Genomic DNA, 22,564 nt, shown 5'->3' with positions numbered 1-22,564 from the left:
ATCTACAAGGCTGGGGTGATATGCTGGTTCTGGTGACAGTAACCTATCTATCTGCAGGGCTGGGGTGATATGCTGGGTCTGGTGACAGTAACCTATCTATCTGCAGGGCTGGGGTGATATGCTGGGTCTGGTGACAGTAACCTATCTATCTGCAGGACTGGGGTGATATGCTGGTTCTGGTAACAGTAACCTATCTATCTGCAGGGCTGGGGTGATATGCTGGTTCTGGTAACGGTAACCTATCTATCTACAAGGCTGGGGTGATATGCTGGGTCTGGTGACAGTAACCTATCTATCTGCAGGTCTGGGGTGATATGCTGGTTCTGGTGACAGTAACCTATCTATCTGCAGGACTGGGGTGATATGCTGGTTCTGGTAACAGTAACCTATCTATCTGCAGGGCTGGGGTGATATGCTGGTTCTGGTAACGGTAACCTATCTATCTACAAGGCTGGGGTGATATGCTGGGTCTGGTGACAGTAACCTATCTATCTGCAGGGCTGGGGTGATATGCTGGTTCTGGTAACAGTAACCTATCTATCTGCAGGGCTGGGGTGATATGCTGGGTCTGGTGACAGTAACCTATCTATCTGCAGGGCTGGGGTGATATGCTCGTTCTGGTGACAGTAACCTATCTATCTGCAGGACTGGGGTGATATGCTGGTTCTGGTAAAAGTAACCTATCTATCTGCAGGGCTGGGGTGATATGCTGGGTCTTGTGACAGTAACCTATCTATCTGCAGGGCTGGGGTGATATGCTGGTACTGGTGACAGTAACCTATCTATCTGCAGGACTGGGGTGATATGCTGGTTCTGGTAACAGTAACCTATCTATCTGCAGGGCTGGGGTGATATGCTGGTTCTGGTGACAGTAACCTATCTATCTGCAGGGCTGGGGTGATATGCTCGTTCTGGTAACAGTAACCTATCTATCTTCAAGGCTGGGGTGATATGCTGGTTCTGGTGACAGTAACCTATCTATCTGCAGGGCTGGGGTGATATGCTGGTTCTGGTAACAGTAACCTATCTATCTGCAGGGCTGGGGTGATATGCTGGGTCTGGTGACAGTAACCTATCTATCTGCAGGGCTGGGGTGATATGCTGGTACTGGTGACAGTAACCTATCTATCTGCAGGACTGGGGTGATATGCTGGTTCTGGTAACAGTAACCTATCTATCTGCAGGGCTAGGGTGATATGCTGGTTCTGATAACGGTAACCTATCTATCTACAAGGCTGGGGTGATATGCTGGGTCTGGTGACAGTAACCTACCTATCTGCAGGGCTGGGGTGATATGCTGGTTCTGGTGACAGTAACCTATCTATCTGCAGGGCTGGGGTGATATGCTGGTTCTGGTGACAGTAACCTATCTATCTGCAGGGCTGGGGTGATATGCTGGGTCTGGTGACAGTAACCTATCTATCTGCAGGGCTGGGGTGATATGCTCGTTCTGGTAACAGTAACCTATCTATCTGAAGGGCTGGGGTGATATGCTGGTTCTGGTGACAGTAACCTATCTATCTACAGGGCTGGGGTGATATGCTGGTTCTGGTGACAGTAACCTATCTATCTGAAGGGCTGGGGTGATATGCTGGTTCTGGTGACAGTAACCTATCTATCTGCAGGGCTGGGGTGATATGCTGGTTCTGGTGACAGTAACCTATCTATCTGCTGGGGTGATATACTGGGTCTGGTGACAGTAAACTATCTATCTGCAGGGCCGGGGTGATATGCTGGTTCTGGTGACAGTAACCTATCTATCTGCAGGGCTGGGGTGATATGCTGGGTCTGGTGACAGTAACCTATCTATCTGCAGGGCTGGGGTGATATGCTCGTTCTGGTAACAGTAACCTATCTATCTGCAGGGCTGGGGTGATATGCTGGTTCTGGTGACAGTAACCTATCTGCAGGGCTGGGGTGATATGCTGGTACTGGTGACAGTAACCTATCTATCTGCAGGGCTGGGGTGATATGCTGGGTCTGGTGACAGTAACCTATCTATCTGCAGGGCTGGGGTGATATGCTGGTTCTGGTGACAGTAACCTATCTATCTGCAGGGCTGGGGTGATATGCTGGTTCTGGTGACAGTAATCTATCTATCTGCAGGGCTGGGGTGATATGCTGGGTCTGGTGACAGTAACCTATCTATCTGCAGGGCTGGGGTGATATGCTGGTTCTGGTGACAGTGACCTATCTATCTGCAGGGCTGGGGTGATATGCTGGTTCTGGTGACAGTAACCTATCTATCTGCAGGGCTGGGGTGATATGCTGGGTCTGGTGACAGTAACCTATCTATCTGCAGGGCTGGGGTGATATGCTGGTTCTGGTGACAGTGACCTATCTATCTGCAGGGCTGGGGTGATATGCTGGTTCTGGTGACAGTAACCTATCTATCTGCAGGGCTGGGGTGATATGCTGGGTCTGGTGACAGTAACCTATCTGCAGGGCTGGGGTGATATGCTGGTTCTGGTGACAGTAACCTCTCTATCTGCAGGGCTGGGGTGATCTGCTGGCTCTGGTGTCAGTAACCTATCTATCTGCAGGGCTGGGGTGATCTGCTGGCTCTGGTGACAGTAACCTATCTATCTGCAGGGCTGGGGTGATATGCTGGTTCTGGTGACAGTAACCTATCTATCTGCAGGGCTGGGGTGATATGCTGGTTCTGGTGACAGTAACCTATCTATCTGCAGGGCTGGGGTGATATGCTGGTTCTGGTGACAGTAACCTATCTATCTGCAGGACTGGGGTGATATGCTGGTTCTGGTGACAGTAACCAATCTATCTGCAGGACTGGGGTGATATGCTGGGTCTGGTGACACTAACCTATCTATCTGCAGGACTGGGGTGATATGCTGGTTCTGGTGACAGTAACCTATCTATCTGCAGGGCTGGGGTGATATGCAGGTTCTGGTGACAGTAACCTATCTATCTGCAGGGCCGGGGTGATATACTGGTTCTGGTGACAGTAACCTATCTATCTGCAGGGTTGGGGTGATATACTGGTTCTGGTGACAGTAACCTATCTATCTGCAGGACTGGGGTGATATGCTGGGTCTGGTGACACTAACCTATCTATCTGCAGGACTGGGGTGATATGCTGGTTCTGGTGACAGTAACCTATCTATCTGCAGGGTTGGGGTGATATGCAGGTTCTGGTGACAGTAACCTATCTATCTGCAGGGCCGGGGTGATATACTGGTTCTGGTGACAGTAACCTATCTATCTGCAGGGTTGGTGTGATATACTGGTTCTGGTGACAGTAACCTATCTTTCAGCAGGGCTGGGGTGATATGCTGGGTCTGGTGACAGTAACCTATCTATCTGCAGGGCTGGGGTGATATGCTGGTTCTGGTGACAGTAACCTATCTATCTGCAGGGCGTGGGTGATATACTGGTTCTGGTGACAGTAACCTATCTATCGGCAGTGCTGGGGTGATATGCAGGTTCTGGTGACAGTAACCTATCTATCTGCAGGGCTGGGGTGATATGCTGGTTCTGGTGACAGTAACCTATCTATCTGCAGGGCTGGGGTGATATGCTGGTTCTGGTGACTGTAAACTTTCTATCTGCAGGGCTGGGGTGATATACTGGTTCTGGTGACAGTAACCTATCTATCTGCAGGGCTGGGCTGATATGCTGGTTCTGGTGACAGTAACCTATCTGCAGGGCTGGGGTGATATGCTGGGTCTGGTGACAGTAACCTATTTATCTGCAGGACTGGGGTGATATGCTGGTTCTGGTGACAGTAACCTATCTATCTGCAGGGCTGGGGTGATATGCTGGCACTGGTGACAGTAACCTATCTATCTGCAGGGCTGGGGTGATATGCTGGGGTCTGGTGACAGTAACCTATCTATCTGCAGGGCTGGGGTGATATGCTGGGTCTGGTGACAGTAACCTATCTATCTGCAGGGCTGGGGTGATATGCTCGTTCTGGTAACAGTAACCTATCTATCTACAAGGCTGGGGTGATATGCTGGTACTGGTGACAGTAACCTATCTATCTGCAGGGCTGGGGTGATATGCTGGTTCTGGTGACAGTAACCTAACTATCTGCAGGGTTGGGGTGATATGCTGGTTCTGGTAACAGTAACCTATCTATCTGCAGGGCTGGGGTGATATGCTGGTTCTGGTGACAGTAACCTATCTATCTGCAGTGCTGGGGTGATATGCTGGTTCTGGTGACAGTAACCTATCTATATGCAGGGCTGGGTGATATGCTGGTTCTGGTGACAGTAACGTATCTATCTGCAGGGCTGGGTGATATGCTGGTTCTGGTGACAGTAACCTATCTATCTGCAGGGCTAGGTGATATGTTGGTTCTGGTGACAGTAACCTATCTATCTGCAGGACTGGGGTGATATGCTGGTTCTGGTGACAGTAACCTATCTATCTGCAGGACTGGGGTGATATGCTGGTTCTGGTGACACTAACCTATCTATCTGCAGGGCTGGGGTGATATGCTGGTTCTGGTGACAGTAACCTATCTATCTGCAGGACTGGGGTGATATGCTGGGTCTGGTGACAGTAACCTATCTATCTGCAGGGCTGGGGTGATATGCTGGGTCTGCTGACAGTAACCTATCTATCTGCAGGACTGGGGTGATATGCTGCTTCTCGTGACAGTAACCTATCTATCTGCAGGACTGGGGTGATATGCTGCTTCTGGTGACACTAACCTATCTATCTGCAGGACTGGGGTGATATGCTGGGTCTGGTGACAGTAACCTATCTATCTGCAGGGCTGGGGTGATATGCTGGGTCTGCTGACAGTAACCTATCTATCTGCAGGACTGGGGTGATATGCTGCTTCTCGTGACAGTAACCTATCTATCTGCAGGACTGGGGTGATATGCTGGGTCTGGTGACACTAACCTATCTATCTGCAGGACTGGGGTGATATGCTGGGTCTGGTGACAGTAACCTATCTATCTGCAGGGCTGGGGTGATATGCTCGTTCTGGTAACAGTAACCTATCTATCTACAAGGCTGGGGTGATATGCTGGTTCTGGTGACAGTAACCTATCTATCTGCAGGGCTGGGGTGATATGCTGGGTCTGGTGACAGTAACCTATCTATCTGCAGGGCTGGGGTGATATGCTGGGTCTGGTGACAGTAACCTATCTATCTGCAGGACTGGGGTGATATGCTGGTTCTGGTAACAGTAACCTTTCTATCTGCAGGGCTGGGGTGATATGCTGGTTCTGGTAACGGTAACCTATCTATCTACAAGGCTGGGGTGATATGCTGGGTCTAGTGACAGTAACCTATCTATCTGCAGGTCTGGGGTGATATGCTGGTTCTGGTGACAGTAACCTATCTATCTGCAGGACTGGGGTGATATGCTGGTTCTGGTAACAGTAACCTGTCTATCTGCAGGGCTGGGGTGATATGCTGGTTCTGGTAACGGTAACCTATCTATCTACAAGGCTGGGGTGATATGCTGGGTCTGGTGACAGTAACCTATCTATCTGCAGGGCTGGGGTGATATGCTGGTTCTGGTAACAGTAACCTATCTATCTGCAGGGCTGGGGTGATATGCTGGGTCTGGTGACAGTAACCTATCTATCTGCAGGGCTGGGGTGATATGCTCGTTCTGGTGACAGTAACCTATCTATCTGCAGGGCTGGGGTGATATGCTGGTTCTGGTAACAGTAACCTATCTATCTGCAGGGCTGGGGTGATATGCTGGGTCTGGTGACAGTAACCTATCTATCTGCAGGGCTGGGGTGATATGCTGGTACTGGTGACAGTAACCTATCTATCGGCAGGACTGGGGTGATATGCTGGTTCTGGTAACAGTAACCTATCTATCTGCAGGGCTGGGGTGATATGCTGGTTCTGGTGACAGTAACCTATCTATCTGCAGGGCTGGGGTGATATGCTCGTTCTGGTAACAGTAACCTATCTATCTACAAGGCTGGGGTGATATGCTGGTTCTGGTGACAGTAACCTATCTATCTGCAGGGCTGGGGTGATATGCTGGTTCTGGTACCAGTAACCTATCTATCTGCAGGGCTGGGGTGATATGCTGGGTCTGGTGACAGTAACCTATCTATCTGCAGGGCTGGGGTGATATGCTGGTACTGGTGACAGTAACCTATCTATCTGCAGGACTGGGGTGATATGCTGGTTCTGGTAACAGTAACCTATCTATCTGCAGGGCTAGGGTGATATGCTGGTTCTGATAACGGTAACCTATCTATCTACAAGGCTGGGGTGATATGCTGGGTCTGGTGACAGTAACCTATCTATCTGCAGGGCTGGGGTGATATGCTGGTTCTGGTGACAGTAACCTATCTATCTGCAGGGCTGGGGTGATATGCTGGTTCTGGTGACAGTAACCTATCTATCTGCAGGGCTGGGGTGATATGCTGGGTCTGGTGACAGTAACCTATCTATCTGCAGGGCTGGGGTGATATGCTCGTTCTGGTAACAGTAACCTATCTATCTGCGGGGCTGGGGTGATATGCTGGTTCTGGTGACAGTAACCTATCTATCTACAGGGCTGGGGTGATATGCTGGTTCTGGTGACAGTAACCTATCTATCTGCAGGGCTGGGGTGATATGCTGGGTCTGGTGACAGTAAACTATCTATCTGCAGGGCTGGGGTGATATGCTGGTTCTGGTGACAGTAACCTATCTATCTGCAGGGCTGGGGTGATATGCTGGGTCTGGTGACAGTAACCTATCTATCTGCAGGGCTGGGGTGATATGCTCGTTCTGGTAACAGTAACCTATCTATCTGCAGGGCTGGGGTGATATGCTGGTTCTGGTGACAGTAACCTATCTGCAGGGCTGGGGTGATATGCTGGTTCTGGTGACAGTAACCTATCTATCTGCAGGGCTGGGGTGATATGCTGGTTCTGGTGACAGTAACCTATCTATCTGCAGGACTGGGGTGATATGCTGGGTCTGGTGACAGTAACCTATCTATCTGCAGGGCTGGGGTGATATGCTGGGTCTGCTGACAGTAACCTATCTATCTGCAGGACTGGGGTGATATGCTGCTTCTCGTGACAGTAACCTATCTATCTGCAGGACTGGGGTGATATGCTGCTTCTGGTGACACTAACCTATCTATCTGCAGGACTGGGGTGATATGCTGGGTCTGGTGACAGTAACCTATCTATCTGCAGGGCTGGGGTGATATGCTGGGTCTGCTGACAGTAACCTATCTATCTGCAGGACTGGGGTGATATGCTGCTTCTCGTGACAGTAACCTATCTATCTGCAGGACTGGGGTGATATGCTGCTTCTGGTGACACTAACCTATCTATCTGCAGGACTGGGGTGATATGCTGGGTCTGGTGACAGTAACCTATCTATCTGCAGGGCTGGGGTGATATGCTCGTTCTGGTAACAGTAACCTATCTATCTACAAGGCTGGGGTGATATGCTGGTTCTGGTGACAGTAACCTATCTATCTGCAGGGCTGGGGTGATATGCTGGGTCTGGTGACAGTAACCTATCTATCTGCAGGGCTGGGGTGATATGCTGGGTCTGGTGACAGTAACCTATCTATCTGCAGGACTGGGGTGATATGCTGGTTCTGGTAACAATAACCTTTCTATCTGCAGGGCTGGGGTGATATGCTGGTTCTGGTAACGGTAACCTATCTATCTACAAGGCTGGGGTGATATGCTGGGTCTAGTGACAGTAACCTATCTATCTGCAGGTCTGGGGTGATATGCTGGGTCTGGTGACAGTAACCTATCTATCTGCAGGACTGGGGTGATATGCTGGTTCTGGTAACAGTAACCTTTCTATCTGCAGGGCTGGGGTGATATGCTGGTTCTGGTAACGGTAACCTATCTATCTACAAGGCTGGGGTGATATGCTGGGTCTGGTGACAGTAACCTATCTATCTGCAGGGCTGGGGTGATATGCTGGTTCTGGTAACAGTAACCTATCTATCTGCAGGGCTGGGGTGATATGCTGGGTCTGGTGACAGTAACCTATCTATCTGCAGGGCTGGGGTGATATGCTCGTTCTGGTGACAGTAACCTATCTATCTGCAGGGCTGGGGTGATATGCTGGTTCTGGTAACAGTAACCTATCTATCTGCAGGGCTGGGGTGATATGCTGGGTCTGGTGACAGTAACCTATCTATCTGCAGGGCTGGGGTGATATGCTGGTACTGGTGACAGTAACCTATCTATCTGCAGGACTGGGGTGATATGCTGGTTCTGGTAACAGTAACCTATCTATCTGCAGGGCTGGGGTGATATGCTGGTTCTGGTGACAGTAACCTATCTATCTGCAGGGCTGGGGTGATATGCTCGTTCTGGTAACAGTAACCTATCTATCTACAAGGCTGGGGTGATATGCTGGTTCTGGTGACAGTAACCTATCTATCTGCAGGGCTGGGGTGATATGCTGGTTCTGGTACCAGTAACCTATCTATCTGCAGGGCTGGGGTGATATGCTGGGTCTGGTGACAGTAACCTATCTATCTGCAGGGCTGGGGTGATATGCTGGTACTGGTGACAGTAACCTATCTATCTGCAGGACTGGGGTGATATGCTGGTTCTGGTAACAGTAACCTATCTATCTGCAGGGCTAGGGTGATATGCTGGTTCTGATAACGGTAACCTATCTATCTACAAGGCTGGGGTGATATGCTGGGTCTGGTGACAGTAACCTATCTATCTGCAGGGCTGGGGTGATATGCTGGTTCTGGTGACAGTAACCTATCTATCTGCAGGGCTGGGGTGATATGCTGGTTCTGGTGACAGTAACCTATCTATCTGCAGGGCTGGGGTGATATGCTGGGTCTGGTGACAGTAACCTATCTATCTGCAGGGCTGGGGTGATATGCTCGTTCTGGTAACAGTAACCTATCTATCTGCAGGGCTGGGGTGATATGCTGGTTCTGGTGACAGTAACCTATCTATCTACAGGGCTGGGGTGATATGCTGGTTCTGGTGACAGTAACCTATCTATCTGCAGGGCTGGGGTGATATGCTGGGTCTGGTGACAGTAAACTATCTATCTGCAGGGCTGGGGTGATATGCTGGTTCTGGTGACAGTAACCTATCTATCTGCAGGGCTGGGGTGATATGCTGGGTCTGGTGACAGTAACCTATCTATCTGCAGGGCTGGGGTGATATGCTCGTTCTGGTAACAGTAACCTATCTACCTGCAGGGCTGGGGTGATATGCTGGTTCTGGTGACAGTAACCTATCTGCAGGGCTGGGGTGATATGCTGGTTCTGGTGACAGTAACCTATCTATCTGCAGGACTGGGGTGATATGCTGGTTCTGGTGACACTAACCTATCTATCTGCAGGGCTGGGGTGATATGCTGGTTCTGGTGACAGTAACCTATCTATCTGCAGGACTGGGGTGATATGCTGGGTCTGGTGACAGTAACCTATCTATCTGCAGGGCTGGGGTGATATGCTGGTTCTGGTGACAGTAACCTATCTATCTGCAGGGCTGGGGTGATATGCTGGGTCTGGTGACAGTAACCTATCTATCTGCAGGGCTGGGGTGATATGCTCGTTCTGGTAACAGTAACCTATCTATCTGCAGGGCTGGGGTGATATGCTGGTTCTGGTGACAGTAACCTATCTGCAGGGCTGGGGTGATATGCTGGTTCTGGTGACAGTAACCTATCTATCTGCAGGACTGGGGTGATATGCTGGTTCTGGTGACAGTAACCTATCTATCTGCAGGACTGGGGTGATATGCTGCTTCTCGTGACAGTAACCTATCTATCTGCAGGACTGGGGTGATATGCTGCTTCTGGTGACAGTAACCTATCTATCTGCAGGACTGGGGTGATATGCTGCTTCTGGTGACAGTAACCTATCTATCTGCAGGGCTGGGGTGGTATGCTGCTTCTGGTGACAGTAACCTATCTATCTGCAGGGCTGGGGTGATATGCTGGGTCTGGTGACAGTAACCTATCTATCTGCAGGACTGGGGTGATATGCTGCTTCTGGTGACAGTAACCTATCTATCTGCAGGACTGGGGTGATATGCTCGTTCTGGTAACAGTAACCTATCTATCTATAAGGCTGGGGTGATATGCTGGTTCTGGTGACAGTAACCTATCTATCTGCAGGGCTGGGGTGATATGCTGGGTCTGGTGACAGTAACCTATCTATCTGCAGGGCTGGGGTGATATGCTGGGTCTGGTGACAGTAACCTATCTATCTGCAGGACTGGGGTGATATGCTGGTTCTGGTAACAGTAACCTATCTATCTGCAGGGCTGGGGTGATATGCTGGTTCTGGTAACGGTAACCTATCTATCTACAAGGCTGGGGTGATATGCTGGGTCTAGTGACAGTAACCTATCTATCTGCAGGTCTGGGGTGATATGCTGGTTCTGGTGACAGTAACCTATCTATCTGCAGGACTGGGGTGATATGCTGGTTCTGGTAACAGTAACCTATCTATCTGCAGGGCTGGGGTGATATGCTGGTTCTGGTAACGGTAACATATCTATCTACAAGGCTGGGGTGATATGCTGGGTCTGGTAACAGTAACCTATCTATCTGCAGGGCTGGGGTGATATGCTGGGTCTGGTGACAGTAACCTATCTATCTGCAGGGCTGGGGTGATATGCTCGTTCTGGTGACAGTAACCTATCTATCTGCAGGGCTGGGGTGATATGCTGGTTCTGGTAACAGTAACCTATCTATCTGCAGGGCTGGGGTGATATGCTGGGTCTGGTGACAGTAACCTATCTATCTGCAGGGCTGGGGTGATATGCTGGTACTGGTGACAGTAACCTATCTATCTGCAGGACTGGGGTGATATGCTGGTTCTGGTAACAGTAACCTATCTATCTGCAGGGCTGGGGTGATATGCTGGTTCTGGTGACAGTAACCTATCTATCTGCAGGGCTGGGGTGATATGCTCGTTCTGGTAACAGTAACCTATCTATCTACAAGGCTGGGGTGATATGCTGGTTCTGGTGACAGTAACCTATCTATCTGCAGGGCTGGGGTGATATGCTGGTTCTGGTAACAGTAACCTATCTATCTGCAGGACTGGGGTGATATGCTGGTTCTGGTAACAGTAACCTATCTATCTGCAGGGCTAGGGTGATATGCTGGTTCTGATAACGGTAACCTATCTATCTACAAGGCTGGGGTGATATGCTGGGTCTGGTGACAGTAACCTATCTATCTGCAGGGCTGGGGTGATATGCTGGTTCTGGTGACAGTAACCTATCTATCTGCAGGGCTGGGGTGATATGCTGGTTCTGGTGACAGTAACCTATCTATCTGCAGGGCTGGGGTGATATGCTGGGTCTGGTGACAGTAACCTATCTATCTGCAGGGCTGGGGTGATATGCTCGTTCTGGTAACAGTAACCTATCTATCTGCAGGGCTGGGGTGATATGCTGGTTCTGGTGACAGTAACCTATCTATCTACAGGGCTGGGGTGATATGCTGGTTCTGGTGACAGTAACCTATCTATCTGCAGGGCTGGGGTGATATGCTGGTTCTGGTGACAGTAACCTATCTATCTGCAGGGCTGGGGTGATATGCTGGTTCTGGTGACAGTAACCTATCTATCTGCTGGGGTGATATACTGGGTCTGGTGACAGTAAACTATCTATCTGCAGGGCTGGGGTGATATGCTGGTTCTGGTGACAGTAACCTATCTATCTGCAGGGCTGGGGTGATATGCTGGGTCTGGTGACAGTAACCTATCTATCTGCAGGGCTGGGGTGATATGCTCGTTCTGGTAACAGTAACCTATCTATCTGCAGGGCTGGGGTGATATGCTGGTTCTGGTGACAGTAACCTATCTGCAGGGCTGGGGTGATATGCTGGTTCTGGTGACAGTAACCTATCTATCTGCAGGGCTGGGGTGATATGCTGGTTCTGGTTACAGTAACCTATCTATCTGTATGCAGGGCTGGGGTGATATGCTGGGTCTGGTTACAGTAACCTATCTATCTGCAGGGCTGGGGTGATATACTGGTTCTGGTGACAGTAACCTATCTATCTGCAGGGCTGGGGTGGTATACTGGTTCTGGTGACAGTAACCTATCTATCTGCAGGGCTGGGGTGATATGCTGGGTCTGGTGACAGTAACCTATCTATCTGCAGGGCTGGGGTGATATGCTGGGTCTGGTGACACTAACCTATCTATCTGCAGGGCTGGGGTGATATGCTCGTTCTGGTGACAGTAACCTATCTATCTGCAGGGCTGGGGTGATATGCTGGTTCTGGTAACAGTAACCTATCTATCTGCAGGGCTGGGGTGATATGCTGGTTCTGGTGACAGTAACCTATCTATCTGCAGGGCTGGGGTGATATGCTCGTTCTGGTAACAGTAACCTATCTATCTACAAGGCTGGGGTGATATGCTGGTTCTGGTGACAGTAACCTATCTATCTGCAGGGCTGGGGTGATATGCTGGTTCTGGTAACAGTAACCTATCTATCTGCAGGGCTGGGGTGATATGCTGGGTCTGGTGACAGTAACCTATCTATCTGCAGGGCTGGGGTGATATGCTGGTACTGGTGACAGTAACCTATCTATCTGCAGGACTGGGGTGATATGCTGGTTCTGGTAACAGTAACCTATCTATCTGCAGGGCTAGGGTGATATGCTGGTTCTGATAACGGTAACCTATCTATCTACAAGGCTGGGGTGATATGCTGGGTCTGGTGACAGTAACCTATCTATCTGCAGGGCTGGGGTGATATGCTGGGTCTGGTGACAGTAACCTATCTATCTGCAGGGCTGGGGTGATATGCTCGTTCTGGTAACAGTAACCTATCTATCTGCAGGGCTGGGGTGATATGCTGGTTCTGGTGACAGTAACCTATCTATCTACAGGGCTGGGGTGATATGCTGGTTCTGGTGACAGTAACCTATCTATCTGCAGGGCTGGGGTGATATGCTGGTTCTGGTGACAGTAACCTATCTATCTGCAGGGCTGGGGTGATATGCTGGTTCTGGTGACAGTAACCTATCTATCTGCTGGGGTGATATACTGGGTCTGGTGACAGTAAACTATCTATCTGCAGGGCTGGGGTGATATGCTCGTTCTGGTAACAGTAACCTATCTATCTGCAGGGCTGGGGTGATATGCTGGTTCTGGTGACAGTAACCTATCTGCAGGGCTGGGGTGATATGCTGGTTCTGGTGACAGTAACCTATCTATCTGCAGGGCTGGGGTGATATGCTGGTTCTGGTTACAGTAACCTATCTATCTGTATGCAGGGCTGGGGTGATATGCTGGGTCTGGTTACAGTAACCTATCTATCTGCAGGGCTGGGTTGATATACTGGTTCTGGTGACAGTAACCTATCTATCTGCAGGGCTGGGGTGGTATACTGGTTCTGGTGACAGTAACCTATCTATCTGCAGGGCTGGGGTGATATGCTGGGTCTGGTGACAGTAACCTATCTATCTGCAGGGCTGGGGTGATATGCTGGGTCTGGTGACACTAACCTATCTATCTGCAGGGCTGGGGTGATATGCTGGTTCTGGTTACAGTAACCTATCTATCTGCAGGGCTGGGGTGATATGCTGGTTCTAGTTACAGTAACCTATCTATCTGCAGGGCTGGGGTGGTATACTGGTTCTGGTGACAGTAACCTATCTATCTGCAGGGCTGGGGTGATATGCTGGGTCTGGTGACAGTAACCTATCTATCTGCAGGGCTGGGGTGATATGCTGGGTCTGGTGACAGTAACCTATCTATCTGCAGGGCTGGGGTGATATGCTGGGTCTGGTGACAGTAACCTATCTATCTGCAGGGCTGGGGTGATATGCTGGGTCTGGTGACAGTAACCTATCTATCTGCAGGGCTGGGGTGATATGCTGGGTCTGGTGACAGTAACCTATCTATCTGCAGGGCTGGGGTGATATGCTGGGTCTGGTGACAGTAACCTATCTATCTGCAGGGCTGGGGTGATATGCTGGTTCTGGTGACAGTTACCTATCTATCTGCAGGGCTGGGGTGATATGCTGGTACTGGTGACAGTAACCTATCTATCTGCAGGGCTGGGGTGATATGCTGGGTCTGGTGACAGTAACCTATCTATCTGCAGGGCTGGGGTGATATGCTGGGTCTGGTGACAGTAACCTATCTATCTGCAGGGCTGGGGTGATATGCTGGTTCTGGTGACAGTAATCTATCTATCTGCAGGGCTGGGGTGATATGCTGGGGTCTGGTGACAGTAACCTATCTATCTGCAGGGCTGGGGTGATATGCTGGGTCTGGTGACAGTAACCTATCTATCTGCAGGGCTGGGGTGATATGCTGGGTCTGGTGACAGTAACCTATCTGCAGGGCTGGGGTGATCTGCTGGCTCTGGTGACAGTAACCTATCTATCTGCAGGGCTGGGGTGATATGCTGGTTCTGGTGACAGTAACCTATCTATCTGCAGGGCTGGGGTGATATGCTGGTTCTGGTGACAGTAACCTATCTATCTGCAGGGCTGGGGTGATATGCTGGTTCTGGTGACAGTGACCTATCTATCTGCAGGGCTGGAGTGATATGCTGGTTCTGGTGACAGTAACCTATCTATCTGCAGGGCTGGGGTGATATGCTGGTTCTGGTGACAGTAACCTATCTATCTGCAGGGCTGGGGTGATATGCTGGTTCTGGTGACAGTAACCTATCTATCTGCAGGGCTGGGGTGATATGCTGGTTCTGGTGACAGTAACCTATCTATCTGCAGGGCTGGGGTGATATGCTGGGTCTGGTGACAGTAACCTATCTATCTGCAGGACTGGGGTGATATGCTGGGTCTGGTGACAGTAACCTATCTATCTGCAGGGCTGTGGTGATATGCTGGGTCTGGTGACAGTAACCTATCTATCTGCAGGGCTGGGGTGATATGCTGGGTCTGGTGACAGTAACCTATCTATCTGCAGGACTGGGGTGATATGCTGGGTCTGGTGATAGTAACCTATCTATCTGCAGGGCTGGGGTGATATGCTGGTTCTGGTGACAGTAACCTATCTATCTGCAGGGCTGGGGTGATATACTGGTTCTGGTGACAGTAACCTATCTATCTGCAGGGCTGGGGTGATATGCTGGGTCTGGTGACAGTAACCTATCTACCTGCAGGGCTGGGGTGATATGCTGGTTCTGGAGACAGTAACCTATCTATCTGCAGGGCTGGGGTGATATGCTGGTTCTGGTGACAGTAACCTATCTATCTGCAGAACTGGGGTGATATGCTATTACTGGTGACAGTAACCTATCTATTTGCAGGGCTGGGGTGATATGCTGGTACAGGTGACAGTAACCTATCTATCTGCAGGGCTGGGGTGATATGCTGGGTCTGGTGACAGTAACCTATCTATCTGCAGGGCTGGGGTGATATGCTGGGTCTGGTGACAGTAACCTATCTGCAGGGCTGGGGTGATCTGCTGGCTCTGGTGACAGTAACCTATCTATCTGCAGGGCTGGGGTGATATGCTGGTTCTGGTGACAGTAACCTATCTATCTGCAGGGCTGGGGTGATATGCTGGTTCTGGTGACAGTAACCTATCTATCTGCAGGGCTGGGGTGATATGCTGGTTCTGGTGACAGTGACCTATCTATCTGCAGGGCTGGAGTGATATGCTGGTTCTGGTGACAGTAACCTATCTATCTGCAGGGCTGGGGTGATATGCTGGTTCTGGTGACAGTAACCTATCTATCTGCAGGGCTGGGGTGATATGCTGGTTCTGGTGACAGTAACCTATCTATCTGCAGGGCTGGGGTGATATGCTGGTTCTGGTGACAGTAACCTATCTATCTGCAGGGCTGGGGTGATATGCTGGGTCTGGTGACAGTAACCTATCTATCTGCAGGACTGGGGTGATATGCTGGGTCTGGTGACAGTAACCTATCTATCTGCAGGGCTGTGGTGATATGCTGGGTCTGGTGACAGTAACCTATCTATCTGCAGGGCTGGGGTGATATGCTGGGTCTGGTGACAGTAACCTATCTATCTGCAGGACTGGGGTGATATGCTGGGTCTGGTGATAGTAACCTATCTATCTGCAGGGCTGGGGTGATATGCTGGTTCTGGTGACAGTAACCTATCTATCTGCAGGGCTGGGGTGATATACTGGTTCTGGTGACAGTAACCTATCTATCTGCAGGGCTGGGGTGATATGCTGGGTCTGGTGACAGTAACCTATCTACCTGCAGGGCTGGGGTGATATGCTGGTTCTGGAGACAGTAACCTATCTATCTGCAGGGCTGGGGTGATATGCTGGTTCTGGTGACAGTAACCTATCTATCTGCAGAACTGGGGTGATATGCTATTACTGGTGACAGTAACCTATCTATTTGCAGGGCTGGGGTGATATGCTGGTACAGGTGACAGTAACCTATCTATCTGCAGGGCTGGGGTGATATGCTGGGTCTGGTGACAGTAACCTATCTATCTGCAGGGCTGGGGTGATATGCTGGGTCTGGTGACAGTAACCTATCTATCTGCAGGGCTGGGGTGATATGCTGGTTCTGGTGACAGTAATCTATCTATCTGCAGGGCTGGGGTGATATGCTGGGGTCTGGTGACAGTAACCTATCTATCTGCAGGGCTGGGGTGATATGCTGGGTCTGGTGACAGTAACCTATCTATCTGCAGGGTTGGGGTGATATGCTGGGTCTGGTGACAGTAACCTATCTATCTGCAGGGCTGGGGTGATATGCTGGTTCTGGTGACAGTAACCTATCTATCTGCAGGGCTGGGGTGATATGCTGGTTCTGGTGACAGTGACCTATCTATCTGCAGGGCTGGAGTGATATGCTGGTTCTGGTGACAGTAACCTATCTATCTGCAGGGCTGGGGTGATATGCTGGTTCTGGTGACAGTAACCTATCTATCTGCAGGGCTGGGGTGATATGCTGGTTCTGGTGACAGTAACCTATCTATCTGCAGGGCTGGGGTGATATGCTGGGTCTGGTGACAGTAACCTATCTATCTGCAGGACTGGGGTGATATGCTGCGTCTGGTGACAGTAACCTATCTATCTGCAGGGCTGTGGTGATATGCTGGGTCTGGTGACAGTAACCTATCTATCTGCAGGGCTGGGGTGATATGCTGGGTCTGGTGACAGTAACCTATCTATCTGCAGGACTGGGGTGATATGCTGGGTCTGGTGATAGTAACCTATCTATCTGCAGGGCTGGGGTGATATGCTGGTTCTGGTGACAGTAACCTATCTATCTGCAGGGCTGGGGTGATATACTGGTTCTGGTGACAGTAACCTATCTATCTGCAGGGCTGGGGTGATATGTTGGCTCTGGTGACAGTAACCTATCTATCTGCAGGGCTGGGGTGATATGCTGGTTCTGGTGACAGTAACCTATCTATCTGCAGGGCTGGGGTGATATGCTGGGTCTGGTGACAGTAACCTATCTATCTGCAGGGCTGGGGTGATATGCTGGGTCTGGTGACAGTAACCTATCTATCTGCAGGGCTGGGGTGATATGCTGGTTCTGGTGACAGTAATCTATCTATCTGCAGGGCTGGGGTGATATGCTGGGGTCTGGTGACAGTAACCTATCTATCTGCAGGGCTGGGGTGATATGCTGGGTCTGGTGACAGTAACCTATCTATCTGCAGGGCTGGGGTGATATGCTGGTTCTGGTGACAGTAACCTATCTATCTGCAGGGCTGGGGTGATATGCTGGGTCTGGTGACAGTAACCTATCTATCTGCAGGGCTGGGGTGATATGCTGGGTCTGGTGACAGTAACCTATCTATCTGCAGGGCTGGGGTGATATGCTGGGTCTGGTGACAGTAACCTATCTATCTGCAGGGCTGGGGTGATATGCTGGGTCTGGTGACACAATATTTGCCCCTATAGAGATGATGACAGTTGTGATGGTTGAATGATTTTTCCTTCTTACAGGACACGGGTAGAGATAAGTACGAGGCCGATCTGCCCAATCACTTGTCGGCTTTCGAGTGGATTCTTTCCCAGAATTCTCATGGACCTGAATACGTGGTGGGAGATCAGGTAATGTGTGTGTGGGATGATCCAACGTATCTCTCCTTAAAGGGGTGGAGGTCACGTCTGGGATTGTCAGCCATCTCCATGCACAGTTTCCTCCATGTTCTGGAAGGGGGGGGGGGAGGTTCCTCTGTTGCTTTTTGTGCCGCTCTCCATTCATTTAGTCCGGTGGTCACTTTGAGTGTGAGTATTTGCATGGTTCGCTCACCAGTTTTGGTTCCATCTTGACCAATCCTTTTGCACCTCTCTGACCCCATGTGACCACCGAGCGTCTGCAGTCCATTGGGTCCTGTGATATCATTCTGGAGGCTGCGAGAGGGAAGGAGGGGCGAGTAGGAGCGGGTTTTTTTTTTATTTTCTACTCCTTGACTGGGCCTCCAATTATTATACTCCAGGATCTGAAGAAACCCCAGAGTATAAGACTGAGTCATGGATTGTGAACCCCAAAACTTGATATTTTTGGAAAATTTGTAATGTTCTAGGCTGGTCATGAAGAGGTTGGCTCATATCTAGTGAGGACTTGTTTTTTGCAGGATGAGTTGCAGGCGATGATGATAAGCAAACACGTGTAGGGGATTCTGTGGGGGGTTCTAAGGATTGTGTCGGACCTATAACAGCTTCTTACTGTCACTTCTTGCCCCCACAGATCTCTTATGCAGATTACAACCTCCTGGACATCCTGCACGTTCACCTCGCCTTATTCCCAGCATGCCTTGCTTCCTTTCCTCTCCTTACTGCATTCAGCGATCGCATTTCTTCTCGTCCTAAACTTATGGAATACTTGAAATCTGAGGCTCGAAAAAATCGTCCAATCGTCCCTAAGAAATAACCAAGTAGAAGAGACTAGTCAATGTGACCAACCAATAGTGTCTCAGTAACAGCGCCCCCTATGTATCCACTGAAACAGCGCCCCCTTCTATCCTCAGTAACAGCGCCCCCATCTATCCTCAGTAACAGCGCCCCCTATGTATCCTCAGTAACAGCGCCCCCATCTATCCTCAGTAACAGCGCCCCCATCTATCCACAGTAACAGCGCCCCCATCTATCCACAGTAACAGCGCCCCCATCAATTCTCAGTAACAGCGCCCCCTATGTATCCTCAGTAACAGCGCCCCCATCTATCCTCAGTAACAGCGCCCCCATCTATCCTCAGTAACAGCGCCCCCATCTATCCACAGTAACAGCGCCCCCATCAATCCTCAGTAACAGCGCCCCCATCTATCCACAGTAACAGCGCCCCCATCTATCCTCAGTAACAGCGCCCCCATCTATCCACAGTAACAGCGCCCCTATGTATCCACTGAAACAGCGCCCCCATCTATCCACAGTAACAGCGCCCCCTATGTATCCTCAGTAACAGCGCCCCCATCTATCCACAGTAACAGCGCCCCTATGTATCCACTGAAACAGCGCCCCCATCTATCCTCAGTAACAGCGCCCCCATCAATCCTCAGTAACAGCGCCCCCATCTATCCACAGTAACAGCGCCCCCATCTATCCTCAGTAACAGCACCCCCATCTATCCACAGTAACAGCGCCCCCATCTATCCTCAGTAACAGCGCCCCCATCTATCCTCAGTAACAGCGCCCCCATCTATCCTCAGTAACAGCGCCCCATCTATCCTCAGTAACAGCACCCCCATCTATCCTCAGTAACAGCGCCCCCATCTATCCTCAGTAACAGCGCCCCCTATGTATCCTCAGTAACAGCGCCCCCATCTATCCTCAGTAACAGCGCCCCCATCTATCCACAGTAACAGCGCCCCCATCAATTCTCAGTAACAGCGCCCCCTATGTATCCTCAGTAACAGCGCCCCCATCTATCCTCAGTAACAGCGCCCCCATCTATCCTCAGTAACAGCGCCCCCATCTATCCACAGTAACAGCGCCCCCATCAATCCTCAGTAACAGCGCCCCCTATGTATCCTCAGTAACAGCGCCCCCATCTATCCTCAGTAACAGCGCCCCCATCTATCCACAGTAACAGCGCCCCTATGTATCCACTGAAACAGCGCCCCCATCTATCCTCAGTAACAGCGCCCCCATCTATCCTCAGTAACACGCCCCCATCTATCCACAATAACAGCGCCCCATCTATCCACAGTAACAGCGCCCCCATCTATCCTCAGTAACAGCGCCCCCCCATGTATCCTCAGTAACAGCGCCCCCATCTATCCTCAGTAACAGCGCCCCCATGTATCCTCAGTAACAGCACCCCCATCTATCCTCAGTAACAGCGCCCCCCCATGTATCCTCAGTAACAGCGCCCCCATCTATCCTCAGTAACAGCGCCCCCATCTATCCTCAGTAACAGCGCCCCCATCTATCCTCAGTAACAGCACCCCCATCTATCCTCAGTAACAGCGCCCCTATGTATCCACAGTAACAGCGCCCCCTATGTATCCACAATAACAGCGCCCCCATCTATCCTCAGTAACCGCGCCCCCATCTATCCACAGTAACAGCCCCCCATCTATCCTCAGTAACAGCGCCCCTATCTATCCTCAGTAACAGCACCCCCATATATCCTCAGTAACAGCGCCCCCATCTATCCTCAGTAACAGCGCCCCCATCTATCCTCAGTAACAGCGCCCCCATCTATCCACTGAAACAGCGCCCCCATCTATCCTCAGTAACAGCCCCCCCATCTATCCACTGAAACAGCGCCCCCTTCTATCCTCAGTAACAGCGCCCCCATCTATCCTCAGTAACAGCGCCCCCTATGTATCCACAATAACAGCGCCCCCATCTATCCTCAGTAACCGCGCCCCCATCTATCCACAGTAACAGCCCCCCATCTATCCTCAGTAACAGCGCCCCCATCTATCCTCAGTAACAGCCCCCCCATCTATCCACTGAAACAGCGCCCCCATCTATCCTCAGTAACAGCGCCCCCATCTATCCTCAGTAACAGCGCCCCCCCATCTATCCTCAGTAACAGCGCCCCCATCTATCCTCAGTAACAGCGCCCCCATCTATCCACTGAAACAGCGCCCCCTTCTATCCTCAGTAACAGCACCCCCATCTATCCTCAGTAACAGCGCCCCCATCTATCCTCAGTAACAGCGCCCCCATCTATCCTCAGTAACAGCGCCCCCTATCTATCCACAATAACAGCGCCCCCATCTATCCTCAGTAACCGCGCCCCCATCTATCCACAGTAACAGCCCCCCATCTATCCTCAGTAACAACGCCCCCATCTATCCTCAGTAACAGCGCCCCCATCTATCCTCAGTAACAGCGCCCCCATGTATCCTCAGTAACAGCGCCCCCATCTATCCTCAGTAACAGCGCCCCCCCATGTATCCTCAGTAACAGCGCCCCCATCTATCCTCAGTAACAGCGCCCCCCATCTATCCTCAGTAACAGCACCCCCATCTATCCTCAGTAACAGCGACCCAATTTACCTTAGTAACAGCCCCCCATCTATCCTCAGTAACAGCGCCCCCATCTATCCTCAGTAACAGCACCCTCATCTATCCTCTGTAACAGCGCCCCCATCTATCCTCAGTAACAGCGCCCCCATCTATCCTCAGTAACAGCGCCCCCCCATGTATCCTCAGTAACAGCGCCCCCCATGTATCCACAATAACAGCACCCTCATCTATCCACATTAACAGCGCCCCCATGTATCCTCAGTAACAGCGCCCCCATCTATCCTCAGTAACAGCGCCCCCATCTATCCTCAGTAACAGCGCCCCCATCTATCCTCAGTAACAGCGCCCCCATCTATCCTCAGTAACAGCGCCCCCATCTATCCTCAGTAACAGCGCCCCCATCTATCCTCAGTAACAGCGCCCCCATCTATCCTCAGTAACAGCGCCCCCATCTATCCTCAGTAACAGCGCCCCCATCTATCCACAGTAACAGCGCCCCCATCTATCCTCAGTAACAGCGCCCCCATCTATCCTCAGTAACAGCGCCCCCATCTATCCTCAGTAACAGCGCCCCCTTCTATCCTCAGTAACAGCGCCCCCATCTATCCTCAGTAACAGCGCCCCCTTCTATCCTCAGTAACAGCGCCCCCATCAATCCTCAGTAACAGCGCCCCCATCTATCCTCAGTAACAGCGCCCCCATCTATCCACAGTAACAGCGCCCCCATCTATCCACAATAACAGCGCCCCATCTATCCACAGTAACAGCACCCCCTATGTATCCACAGTAACAGCGCCCCCTATGTATCCACAATAACAGCGCCCCCATCTATCCTCAGTAACCGCGCCCCCATCTATCCACAGTAACAGCCCCCCATCTATCCTCAGTAACAGCGCCCCCATCTATCCTCAGTAACAGCCCCCCCATCTATCCACTGAAACAGCGCCCCCATCTATCCTCAGTAACAGCCCCCCCATCTATCCACTGAAAAAGCGCCCCCTTCTATCCTCAGTAACATCACCCCCATCTATCCTCAGTAACAGCGCCCCCATCTATCCTCAGTAACAGCGCCCCCATCTATCCTCAGTAACAGCGCCCCCTATGTATCCACAATAACAGCGCCCCCATCTATCCTCAGTAACCGCGCCCCCATCTATCCACAGTAACAGCCCCCCATCTATCCTCAGTAACAGCGCCCCCATCTATCCTCAGTAACAGCACCCCCATCTATCCTCAGTAACAG

This window comes from Leptodactylus fuscus, chromosome 10 (assembly GCF_031893055.1).
Source record: "Leptodactylus fuscus isolate aLepFus1 chromosome 10, aLepFus1.hap2, whole genome shotgun sequence".
NCBI classification, from domain to species: domain Eukaryota; kingdom Metazoa; phylum Chordata; class Amphibia; order Anura; family Leptodactylidae; genus Leptodactylus; species Leptodactylus fuscus.
This window is presented reverse-complemented; position numbering follows the sequence as displayed.